Source organism: Erythranthe guttata, chromosome 4, assembly GCF_056151865.1.
Source record: "Erythranthe guttata isolate IM_541 chromosome 4, IM_541, whole genome shotgun sequence".
Classification (NCBI taxonomy): Eukaryota; Viridiplantae; Streptophyta; class Magnoliopsida; order Lamiales; family Phrymaceae; genus Erythranthe; species Erythranthe guttata.
In genome coordinates, this window is record NC_142536.1 from 8051362 (window position 1) to 8064498 (window position 13137).

The 13137-nt window shown below is 37.4% G+C and overlaps 1 long non-coding RNA gene across 1 annotated transcript; it reads right to left on the reverse strand.

The window, feature by feature from the left end:
• Positions 1-2555: 2555 nt before the first annotated feature.
• On the reverse strand, positions 2556-3092 carry LOC148771053 (uncharacterized). Its single transcript, XR_016031020.1, has 2 exons — positions 2812-3092; positions 2556-2731 (listed from the first exon to the last, which is right to left on the reverse strand). It is a non-coding gene; the product is annotated as an uncharacterized LOC148771053 (long non-coding RNA).
• Between the last annotated feature and the right edge of the window lie 10045 nt (positions 3093-13137).

The following is a 13137-nucleotide window of genomic DNA, read 5'->3' on the forward strand; positions in this document are numbered from 1 at the left end:
ACCACCACCGCCACCACCACCACGGAGGTTTTTTTTCTTACAATCTTTTTCCTCGTTCTGTTTTTTTTTGGTATTTACCACAAATTCGTTCTGATTTTCAGTTTTTTGGTTTGGGCACTGTTATCTGAAAAAAAAAACCTACTGTTTAATTTTTGTTTCTCCCAAACATGCTTTGAAGAATCATCGGCGGTATTACTACAAATATACCGCTGGCAGGGGCGGACCCAGGGGGGGTTTCTTGGGGGGGCTGAAATATAGGGGTAGTTTAAGAGATATTTTTTTTTTTTTGTTTTTGGGGACTAAAGTGTAAAAAAATAAAAGTTTGGGGGGGCGAAAATGCATTAACAAATACATAAATAACCAAAAAAAAAAAACAAAAACAGCTTAAAAAAAAATTCTTGGGGGGGCAGGGGCCACCCCAGCCACAAGCATGGGTACGCACGCCCCTGACCGCTGGTACTCACAAATATACGCCGGTATTACCCTAATTTTGTTTAATTTTTGTTTCTCTCAAATATACGCCGCTCCTAGTCTCTCTCTCCCTCATGCGAGATCTGAGGAATTATTCGGCAACAAACCGCTGGTACTCACAAACTTTTCCTCTGCACGCCGTTTCTTTTTAATCCATCGCCACCGCATCACCGTCTCGTCAGATCTAATTTTTTCAAATATGAAGCCAACGAATACTTACATCTGAGGTAATCTCATACAATTGATTGTGTAGTTAATAGTTATACAATAAAAAAACATTATGAATTTTATTAAAACTCGGCAAATTTTTGTTGCATTTTCCTCCGGTGGGAAATATTTTTTTTTAATATTTTTTTACCGGCTGATTTTTTTTCTTTTAATTTTGGTAATGTTTTTTATCTTGATGATTTTTTTGACGAAATTGCTGATGGGAGGAAGAAGATGATGATTTTTTCAAATAGTAGTTTACGTTTCAAATAACGAGAAGATGATTACACGGACTATGCTCTAGGGTTCATTGGAGAGAAGATGATGTCCTTTATAGTGGTTTTATAGCTTCTTTTTCGCAGATTTTTTTATGTTTTCTTGTTAGAATTCATAGTGATTTTCGATGTTTATATAGTTGTGTATATAATGTGGTTTTCATGTTTATATAGTTTTTTTATACATAGTGGTTTTCATGTTTATATAGCGGTTTATACGGAGTGGTTTTCATAATGTCAGGCTTTGTTTTTGATAAATTTATAATAGTTTTAAAAAAAATTATAGTGGTTTTCAATAACTTTTGTACATATTTGTATATAACTGTATATACAAAGTGTATATACAAAGTGGTGTTTATGTTGACATAGTTGTTATACAGAGTGGTTTTCAAGTTTACATAGTTGTTATACAAAGTGGTTTTCATGTTATATAGTTGTTATACAGAGTGGTTTTCATGTTTATGTAGTTGTTTATACAGAGTGGTTTTCATTTTTATATAGAGTGGTTTTTATTTAAAAAAATGGAAAGAAAAAAAAAACCATTAAAAAAAATTGAAATTAAGAAAAAAGAAAAACCATGAAAAAACGAAAATAAAAATCACACTATTTTTTTAAATTAAAATAAAAAACATGAAAAATATAAATAAGAAAAAAAATAATTTAAAATAAAAAACCGAAAATAAAATAAAAATAAAAAAGATAAAATAATTAAAAAAAATTTCTTTTAAATAGAAATAAAGAAAACTATTAAACAAAATAAAAAAGAAAAGGAAAAAAAAAACTGAATTGGCGTGATGAGGGGAATAACTTTTGGAGAAGATTTGGGTGTAGATTATGAGTATAATTTTATTAAAATTAAATAATTATACTAATTAATAATTAGTGGGGGCATAAATGATTTTCCAGGCCCATTGGATTTAACTCAAATATCATTTATAAATAAAGGATTTATCAAGAATTAAAATCCCAATGAAGGGTGTTTGGCATATAGCCCCTTATTTTTATTATATATGCTATTCATGGTTTTCTTTTTCCCAGTATTTTAATTATGCTACACTAAATATTCTAGTATATTAACTATTTCTATATTAATGTTACATTCATTTGGCCCAACCTAATTCCAAGTTTCAACTTTTTTATGGTACTAGCAAGGTGCACGTGCGTTGCACGTGTCGTAATATTATTATACGGTGAAAATAATTTTTAGGGTAAATAGCATTAAACCACCTGAACTTTTTAAGTTTTTGCGGATCACCTCCTGAACAATTTTTTTTTGCACGAGTTCACCTGTACTCAATTAATTGCGACACTTTGCCCTCTTTTGCCCGTTTTCAGGTCAAAATGACCGGTTATGAAACCATGTGCGCTGCACATGTGAAATCCAAGGCTATTTTTGTCTTTTCCATTTAAAATCCCTAATTCCTTTAATTTTCTCTCCATTTTTCTCTTATCTCCATTAGTTTTCTTCTTCTATAAGAAAGAAATGAATTCCCTCATTCGCAAAATATTTGCATTTTCGAGCATTTCAAATTACGTTGCCGGAAAAAAGAACACTTGTAAAAGTCGTCCCTTTCGAGTTTCATCTTCCTTAGTTCCCCTCTTTCTCTCTCTCTACAATCCCAAATCCCAACCCACAATGCCGTTGTTTAAACGTGGGAGCTTATCAGAACGGAGATGGGGATGCATCAATTAACAGCAATGGAATCAAGATTTTTTACAGAACCTACAGCAAATGACCAGTCAAAGTTCGCTCTCGTTGCATTTCATCCACGCAAAAGCTGTCAAAAAAATCGTATAAGCATCGGTATTTTTTTAATAAATACGAGCAAAATATATATGTATACGTGTAAGTAATTACCGGGATATGTTTTGGTGTAGTCTTTGGCGAAATTGCAGTGCAGGTTCAGAAATTTGGCGACGTGAAAGAGTTTGTTGTTCTTGATAGCTTCTCTGAGTTTCTTCCACCTTTCGGCCATTGGATTATGGATGTATTCGAAGAAATTCTCGAGTTTGTTGTCATCACTTTTGCAGCAGCTAAGGGAAATGATTTCAAGAACGGTGGCTGCTCTGTTTTGCGCCTCTTTCGACACTCAGATTGTGCTAACTTCGATGAACTTCACCATTTTTCTAGCGACTGCTTCATCCTAAACAATCGCCCATCTTCACATTAAGAAAATAACACCATTTCTAGCTAATTAAAGAGGGAAAATAATGGAGATAAGAGAGAAATGGAGAGAAAATTAAAGGAATTAGGGATTTTTAATTGGAAAAGACAAAAATAGCCTTGGATTTAGCACGTGCAACGCACATGCGTTCATAACCGGTCATTTTGACCTGGAAACGGGCACAAGAGGGCAAAGTGACACAATTAATTGAGTACAGATGAACTCGTGCAAAAAAAAAATTTTCATGTGGTGATCCGCAAAAACTTAAAAAGTTCAGGTGGATTCATGCTATTTACCCTAATTTTTATGTATACATTAGATTGCAAGATGCCTTTCATAAAATATGAGTCAATTAGTTTTAGATTAAAAATATATTGCTACTTCTGTAAATATTGGAGAAATGTAAACTACATCAAATCAAACTTATCTTTATCTTCTTTGTATTGGAGATTCAGGTGAATCCTAGGAAAACATATTTTTCGAGATTGAATAGCAAATTTGCAGTCAATTACGAGATTTTGTTTAGTTAATGATGTTTATGTAAAATCATTAAAAACTAATACAACTCATATAACTCGTGGTGGGACAGCAAATGTTTTCCTGATAACCAAAATGCATCATCCAATTGCAATGTCCCTCATGGCACATCTAATCCTTATGCAACAGATTCTGTTTATTGTGGATTACCCGCTCTTTAACCAATTACATTTTTTTTTCCTTATTGAACGATGAAACATACATCAGAAAAATAAACAAAAAAATCAGGAGCTAGGTGCATTAACATAATTTCCAGCTAGCAATGAGCATGAATGTAAATTATGTTCCAACATACTGTTGGAATAATTAATCTGCTAGTAAAGAATATTTGCCGAGGCGAGTTGACGCCCATGACCTAATGTTTTTTTTTGGCCCAAAAAAAATGTAGTGATTTGGGCCCAAGCCCAAGCCCAAATCCAATACGTACGAACGAGCGAGCCGGTCGGATGGCGGCGCGCGCGTGTGGGCACGATTCGAAACACATAACATATAGGCATTTCTCCCAAACAAAGTTGAATGCCCAAAGGGCGTGACCCTTTGTCCCAACATTTAGATATATATACAGCTCAGTACTTCTCTACTTTTCCAATGTGGGATAGCTCAAAATCCCACTTTCCTTATATTTTGGACTAGTAATTTTTCATTCACCACAAAATTGGTTTTATATTAATCTAATCCAAACATTGATTTATATAATCAATTAGTCCATACAATAACATTGATAAAAATTGTTCATGTCTCAATTTTTAACCAATTTTCCCAACACATACTCTACACAAATTTAATTGGTCTATATGCTTCACAGTAGTATAAAGAGAAGGTTAGGTTCGTGCAACCTTTACAAAAAGTATCACTCCACATGAACGCAAGTCTGGAGTAGCTCTATAATAGTCTCGATCGTTTAAGATTTAGAGAATTTAGATAAATTCGAAACATAGAAGAAGAGACAAACAAAAAAGAGACTTGCATATTTTAATAACATACCTCAGGGCATTTTGAGTTTGACAGACTATGTACCAGGCCATCATCATGAAGTAATGACATAATGATTTCACAAAGTAAAACTAAGTCTAATTATAAAGAATAAATAATTCATGGAAGAACTTTAGATATTGTCCATAAGTTTGCATACAATGATATCTTTTATATGGTACAAAGATTGAAAGATATATCTTGCATGTTTCGTAAAATGTCTAGCTTCTAAATGCAAAACCTAAAAAAAATAAAGAATGGAATCAAGTGGCCACACTATCCAACAATCAGTCAAACTATATTGAGCAAAAATAGTGTATCATAGAGATAAAAATTATGGCCAATAAAACATTTAAACTTGAGCATTCCATGAAAATTATTATCCAAAAGTTCAAATTTCTTCTAGAGCACGAAGTTGATTTTCTATTTGAATGCATTCTAAAAGAGCATAGCAAGAGCATAATCTTGACCTTTATACAGTAAAATCTTCTACAATTCTAAATAAAACAATGAAATATATTAATGAAACTAAAACAGTTTGTCTTCGGCCATTGGTATGCCATGAAATATCAAAACAAAGAACGGACTACATGTACAACCATTTCTTCATTTAGCTTCCTATAAAATAACTATTGAGTAAAAGCATTCGAGAATACAAGATTGAGCTGAAATTTTTGCTTATGCATTTTGGGTGGCTTCATTTTGTCCTTCAGCTATGAGTTTCATCATCATGTGACTACACCATGGAGAATCCATTTGTTGTTGACTTCATCTGTATGGTTGTACCTCCCCTACCTGCTATGTCTAAGAAATATGGTGTACATCCAACATCTTATCTTGTAGTTTTGACGGATCACATCGACTTTCTATAAAGGGAAAAAAAAACAAAAGAAAAAAACAAATATAATTGTTGAATGACCACCTCAACTAAAAACTTAAGCTATTATTATTTAATACTAATATCTCCAATTCGCCCCCTAAAGTTCAAGCGAATTACATTTGAAGCCTTGCACTTGAAATATTTGAAATGGGTGGCGGTGGGATTCGAACTCATGACCTTTCAGTTGGTCTAACTCTGATACCATGTTGAATGACTACCTCAACCAAAAGCTTAAGTTATTAGTGAAGTGTATCATTTAATACTAATATCTCCAATAATAACAGTGATAAAGCATATAAAGTATACGGGCATAATTCACTCCAGTATCCCTTTGAATGGCTCGTAGATTTTCTATAATAATATCTCCCTGAAACTCACCTAAATGGTAACGGGAACCAGATCGAAGAAATTATAGAAAACAGCATGCTTGCCAAGTTCAGAGTTGTGTTAAAGGAATTTAATATCTAATAACTTTAAAAAAAATTATGAGAGCACGACATCGATTACAAGTGTTTTACATAAGGTGTGAGGTATTGCCTGCATGAAGGAGATGGATGATTCAACCAGAGTCTAAAGCTTAACTCATGATTTTTAATTTGGAGTAAACACAAAACTTACTAACTTAAAAAGGAAACTATCTATAGCCATTGGACCCTAACATTTAGAGGGAAAAAATATGAATTGAAAAATATAAGAAGTTCATGAACAAATAAATTCATTAAAAATTCAAATAATATAGAAGATAAAACGAACAAGAGGCATTAAAATTTTCGCCATCAAAATAAAAATCAAGGAAACAAGTTTATAGAAATAAATTACATGAGAAATAACTTTTAATTCCAAGTTATGTTTCTCTACCGTTAGACAACATAAAACCATCAGTCCAGTGCATAAAATTTAGGGTAAATTTCACTTTCCCCCCTTATACTTTGGCTGAATATGACTTTACCCCTTATGCTCTCAATTGCATCGATTTGCCCTTCGGTACTTGAAAAATTGTCTCAATGTGGCCCTCGCCGTTAGTTTTCAGACCTTTGACCTTACACCATTTGATCTAAGTCTGAAAATAAATAAAAAAACCACCCTCCTAGTTTAAATAATTATTAAAAAAAATTGTGACAGGCGTCGTGGACTATATTTTCTCGTTGTCTTGAATTTTTATTATTTTATTTTTTGTTTTTTCGTTTATTCATAATTATTTAAATTTGGGGGTGGCGATTTTGTAATTTCAGAGCTTAGATCAAACGGTGTTAATGTCAAATGTGTGACAACTAATAGCGAGAGACAGTTTTTCAAGTATAGGGGGCAAATCGATGCAATCGAGAGTAGAAGGGGGTAAAGTGACACCGAACCAAAGTACAAGGGGGAAAGTGAAATTTCCCCTTAAATTTATATCACTAACCAATAGATGTAGTCAAGCCACCTAAAGTGAAGTCTCGGAGTAACTAAAACATGACAAGCCAATATAACCATCTAATGCAAAACTACCGATAGCAATATAAAGCCCATTTAACAGATTATTTCCTATTTATCCACTCACAATTCATAACATTAACAAAGATTAATAACATGTCAGTTTAACTTCCTATTTTCGTAAACGAAATGTGGAATACCAAAAGCCACGAAAACTAAAATTAAATTATGGTTTCCAGAAAATGTATAGTAAAGTCTTGTAGGAGAAAGACTAACAACTTTGATGACAAGAATAAGCCAATTGAAATCGAAAGTCCTTAAAAACTTCACGCATAATATTTTTAGTCACAAACTATATTACAATGAGTCTTACCTGCCAATACATAAATAAAGAATTGAATGGAAAAATAAAATATAATTGCAAGTAATCAAGTAAATTTAGTAGATAAAAGTTAAATCAATAATCCCATGCATAGACCTTTGATTTTATGAAACAGACACGTATTTTGAATTACCTGAGTAGAAATAATTTTAACATGTAAGATCTGATCAGAAAGATTCAAAGTCAATGATAGATATGACCCATACATGTTTCATTAAGTCAATTAATTCAAATGAATAAAAAAATTAACTTAGTACATAGAAGTGGGAAAAATATGCAAAATAACTTACGAACTTTATTAACAGATGCTCAATCCAGTCTTGATATGGAGGATTTATTCCTTCATTAATCTAGAAAACTTAATCAATTTCTCAAAATTTAGGGTTCAAAGATGGACGGAAGATAGAGAAGGAAAAATGAGGGACGTAGTTGAGAAAATATTCAAACTATTAAACATAGAACTGAAAACAAAAAAAAAAAAAAAAAGAAGAAGAAGACGAAAAAGAAATCGAGAAGAGAAAGAAAAGATGAAAGAGAACTTGAAAATGAAAGTTGCGATCATTTTCTTTTCTTTCTTTGGTTTAACTGATGCAAAATTGAAATCCATATTGAATTATGGAAACCATTGAGTTTCTTTGAATTTCTTGTATGACTAACATTTAATAGATACATAGTTCCTCTTTTCCAGTGCCTTTGTACATTAAAGTCTAAAAAATATCAATTATTTTCATAAACATACATTAAAAGACTAATTATAAATTAATATTAATTATTTTAATTTTGATGGGGGCATTTTGGTCCTCACAAAAAAGGGAAGAAAACTCCCCTAACATTCCCACTTTTATAAGTAGTATAGATATAGATATAGATAGATATAGATATCTGATGATGCTAAAATATAGCTCACCGGAGTAGTATAGAAAACGAGCTGGGAGAGCAAAGCTGATCAGTAGCTAGTCAACTCGATGATCCTGAGGTCCCTACAAAATGAGCACACGTGAACTAAGTCGGGGGTTGATCCGGCGGAAACCCCTCCGACGCTCAAGTCAGATGTATGGATCGTAGAGATAGTGGAGAGAATAAAACTCGAGATTGATTGTGAATAATTAGAACGTACCTTAATAAATGAGTAAAACATCTATTTATATATCGTTGAATGAGTTGGGCTTACTTTGTTGGGCCCAAGCCTTACTTTGAAGGAGATTGGGCTTTCGTGTAATGGGCCCACTTGTATGTGATTGGGTAGTGGGCCTCATTAGTAGATAAATTTGAGGGCCCATTGGGCCAGCCCATTTAGGTATATCATTAAGCCCCCCAACTCTCGATTCGGGACGGGGATTTGTGTGGCGGGATCCGGGTCGTGTCGAGAGTTAATTGCGTCGTTGATTGAATTGTTTCCGTTGGTGGTGAAATAATTCCTTAATTTAAATAAGGAATAATTGTATGTGTTTGGCAGCGAGGTATATATTTAAGGTTTTAAATAATATACCAGGGCCAGATAAATAGAGTCCTTTTGCGGTGGAAATAATTAAACTTCAACTCCTGCGTAATAAATATGGGTATGTATTTTTAACTCTAGGTCTTCTTCTGTGCTCTTCTTATTTTATTCTATAGCGGTAGAGTAGAAAATTTTTTGTTTCTTGGGTCAGTCGAAACCTTTGCGAATTAGACTCCGAGATCCGGTTGAAGGGGGCGAGAAAACTTTTGGTTCCGTGGGCATGGAGCGCGAGAAGGTAGTGGTATCAGGTGGGGAAATCGGATCTGCGGTAGGTGGTGCTCGAATATCCGTGAGATTGGCCTGGTAGGTGGCTCAGACGCAGAGATCGGCTCTAGCCGTGCTTCTAGCCGGCTTCGAACGCGTGAGAGTGCGCGCTTCGAGGTGAGAGAGGAGCCGAGCCGAGCCAAGGAGTTGGAGGCTGGCCCGACTGCTGGGGGGAGGAGAGAGAGAGATTCCAGCGCACGTGGTCCAATGGGAGGAAGCCACGTGCGCGCGTCGGGTACGGAAGAAGAGGCACGCGCGCGCGCGTCGGGCGCTGAGATTGAGAGACGCGCGCGCGTGGCCGTTAATCGGCTGAGGTCGGGCGCGCTTCCCAAGCGACGCGCGCGCGCGTCGGATGGGCCGTTTGAAGATGACGCGCGCGGTTCGGCCATTAGGGAGGCGGCACGTGTTTCGGATGACACGCGCGCGCGTGAATCAGCCCCTTTTGGGGTCACGCGCGCGCGTGAGGGCGCGTTGTTTGAAGGTGACGCGCGCGGTTCGGCCAGCAGGGAGGCGGCACGTGTTACGGAGAAGGTTGATCACACGCGCGCGCGTGAATCAGCCCCTTTTGGGGTCACGCGCGCGCGTGAGGGCGCGTTAGAACACGTTTTTGGGCCCGTTTCGGGTGAAATCGATGGGCGAAGTGTCGAGAGTGATGTTGCACTTGGTGGTTTAAACGGGGGTAGTTTAGGACGGCGAGAAGTTATTGAATCTTGGAGCGACGACGTAGGTCCGATTAATAAAGCTCGTGAGCAAGTTGATGGAGTTGTAGCTAGTAGTCGTAATTCTCGGCGCCAAATCGTGGATTTTGGTAGTGACAGCGATGATTCGATTCAAGCACCTTCGGCGAGTGATCATGCGGTGCCAAGTAGTGAAGTTGAGCTGACGGATGAAGAGGAGGAGGAAGATGATATTCCGCGGGGTGATGTTGAGATTGATACGAGGAGGCAAAAGAAAATTAAGCCAATTAATTTGGACTTAATTGATTTTGATAGTGTATTGACGGACGAGCATTTGAATTCTATCTGTCGTTTATCTGGAGCGCCAAGTAATGTCGAGTTGTTGTTGCCTCAGAAGGGTGACCGTTTGTACTCGCCACCCGATGGGTTTCATACGGTATTTTTGGGGTACTTGACGTGTACATCTCAGATTACTCCGCATCCGACCTTGTTGAAGGTTTGCGAGGAATTCAAGATAGGGTATAGTCAGCTCACTCCCACTGCTGTTCTGATGTTCGAGGCGTTTCACTATAGGGTGGTTCGAGTAGGTCTTCCAGTTACTGTGAGTTTGTTTAAGGCGTTATTTACGTTACATCGGCCCACTAAGATGCCTTTCTTTTGTTTTCATCCTCGCGTTCCCTACCAATTCGTGAAGAGTGTGAAGTTATCCTTGGGGGAATGGAAGACCCATTTTTTTTATGTGAGGGCTCCTACTTTTGACGTCCCCGTAGTTTGGAACCCTACATGCGAGAGTTTCAAGATTACCGCCAATATGGCGAAGAGGATTGAAGAATCTGGGTTGTGTGATATGGAGTTTGATCCGAGGTGTTTGATACCGAAGGCGAAGGGTCAGCACTGTATATCCTTTTGATGAATTGTTGGTTTTTTTTTTTTTTTTTTTTTTTTGGTAGTTCTTTGGTAGTGTATACCTCATGTCTCTTATGTGGTTGTTACTTTTTGTAGATGGAGGTATCACATTTGCGGCACTTCGAGCTAAGGCGAATGGGACGTCGAAGAAGGCATCGAGGAAGGTTCCCGCTACGCTGGGAGGTTCTTCGGGCGGTTTGTCTCGTGAGATGGTCCATGTAGAAACTCCTCGAGTTATTGAAGATGACCGTAGCAGTGCTGGTGAAGTGGAGAGGCGTCCATCGATGAGGGACCGTGGCAAGGGAAAGAGGGTGGATACCGAGTATGTGGCTGTACTCAAACGTCCACGGGTAGAGCCCGAGGAGACCTATGCTTTCCGTGGTGGGGCGGGGAAACAGTTGTTTACCTATGGCGTGAATCGCGAAGGTAAGGAGTCGTATTGGGATGTGTCGGACCATGATCTGCCTATGTTGAGTACCGAAGGGTTCGTTCGGGAGTATGACCGTGCTCGGATGTCTGGTAAGGGCCCTTCTCACATGTTGGAGTTAGCCGGTGGGGATATATGTCGGGTAAGTCCTTGTTTATTTAAAACCAGGTTAAATGTTACTTCCTCTCTTCCTTGCGTGAAAAATATTTTATTTTTATTTTTTTTTTTTTTTAGTTGGTAGCGACTTGGAGATATCTCATGGAGCATGGTAGGAATGTTGAAGCTATGAAGGAAGAGGAGCGAGTTCGAAGTCAGGCGCGTGAGGACGAACTTCTAAGCTGGTTGGAGATAGCACGGTCCGATCTTGCTCAACGGACGGAAGAGCTTGCTCAAAGGACAGAGGAGCTTGCTCAAAGGACAGAAGAGCTCGAGGTTATCCGAGGTGACGCGAAGGCGTATAAGGATGATGTTCATAAGTTAAACGAGTGCTATGACCAGCTCAAGGAGAAATACGAAGTCGAGAAGGCAACGGGGAAGAGGTTCCTCGCGACGTCAGGTGGTGCGGCTTATAGGGAGTCCATTGTGGAGGAAACCAAGCTTAGCTTCCGAGGTAGTGATGAGTGTGCTGCTATGATTGAGGAGCATGCATTGGGTGTGGTTTATAAGCCCTTAGTGCGTGCTTGTCGCAAATATCTGCGCGATGCGGGTGGGATCAGCGAGGAAGTGATTCGTGGGATGGAAGCCGGCATATCCGATGAAGAGGAGGATGAGATAGATGTCAATGGGACGGGCACAGAGCTTGTGAATGACATGGTAGCGGATGACTCCACTGTGGGTACGTCTTCCGCTCGTGGTAGGGGAGTTTAGACTTATCTGTTAGGATAGTTAAATTTCCCCTTTTTTTTTTTTTTTTTTTTTTGCTATGGATTTCTTAGTTTGTTTTTATCGCTGATGTAGATGGGTATGTCCACTACTACTTCGTTTGAATTTCTTCCTTGTTTGACTTTGAAGTTTAATATTTCGATTTATTTATTTTGACATTGTCAAGAATTAATGCGTTGCTTATGTGTGTTTACACTAGCATTATACGCGATGTACTTGAGGAGGGGATCAGTCTCCCAAGGTTTTTGTTAAGGGTCGTGCCCTTTGTTCGGACCGCTTAGGTCTTAAATATATTTTTCCGTGGCCACGTTTTAAAATTAACACCTCGTGAACCAAATAAAGGGACTTAAACAATCCAGCTGGCCAGGCTATATGGATTATCTAAGTCTCTCTAAGTGTTTTTAAGGTTGTTTTGAATTGAACTCGTGGTACTAGGTAATTTGTGTAGATGTAACATCCAGAGAGTAAAGCAAAAATAAATTTGATTAATTCGATGATAGCAAAAGTGCACTGATAGAAGCCTATGTGAGGCGAATGTAGATAAATAGTTAATGCGATATGCCTACGTGAGGCGAAGGTAAATATCTGCTATAAAAGCAAGTAAACTGATTTGATAAAAAAAAATTCTAAGAGATTATACTACACTTGTTCTTCTTCCACGTCTTCCTTGTACTCGTTCGTTTCGCTGTGCTGATGGTAAACTGAATTTCTTTGGCGTCTCTATTCCTGTCAAGTATAACTGAGAAAAAAAAGAATTTTGTTTAAACACTTGTGGGATATTCAGTAATTGAAGTTGTGGCGATGTATGTTGCACTTTTACGTACCCTATTACGGGGATTGTTTTTCTTCCTCATACTCTGAGATATGAAATCAACTCGTGAGTTGCTGCGAGTTGTTATGCGATTATGCCTGCTAGTGGAATTATTTTTTCACGTTAGTAAGAGTAAGTAAGATCATCCGTGTGTTGAATGCTAGTGGAAGTATAGTTACCCTTGGCGATGTGGTATGGAGCGTCTTCGCTCTTTGGACCATTGATTGAGTAATATACATCCTCTCGTAATAAGTTCTCAACCTGTAAGAAGACGATGGGATGCGATTATGAATTGCTGATGTAAGTAAAAACTATTAGCCCCCCAGTTTAGGTGGGACGTTCACGCACCTAGTTATATAGCAGAAAATTT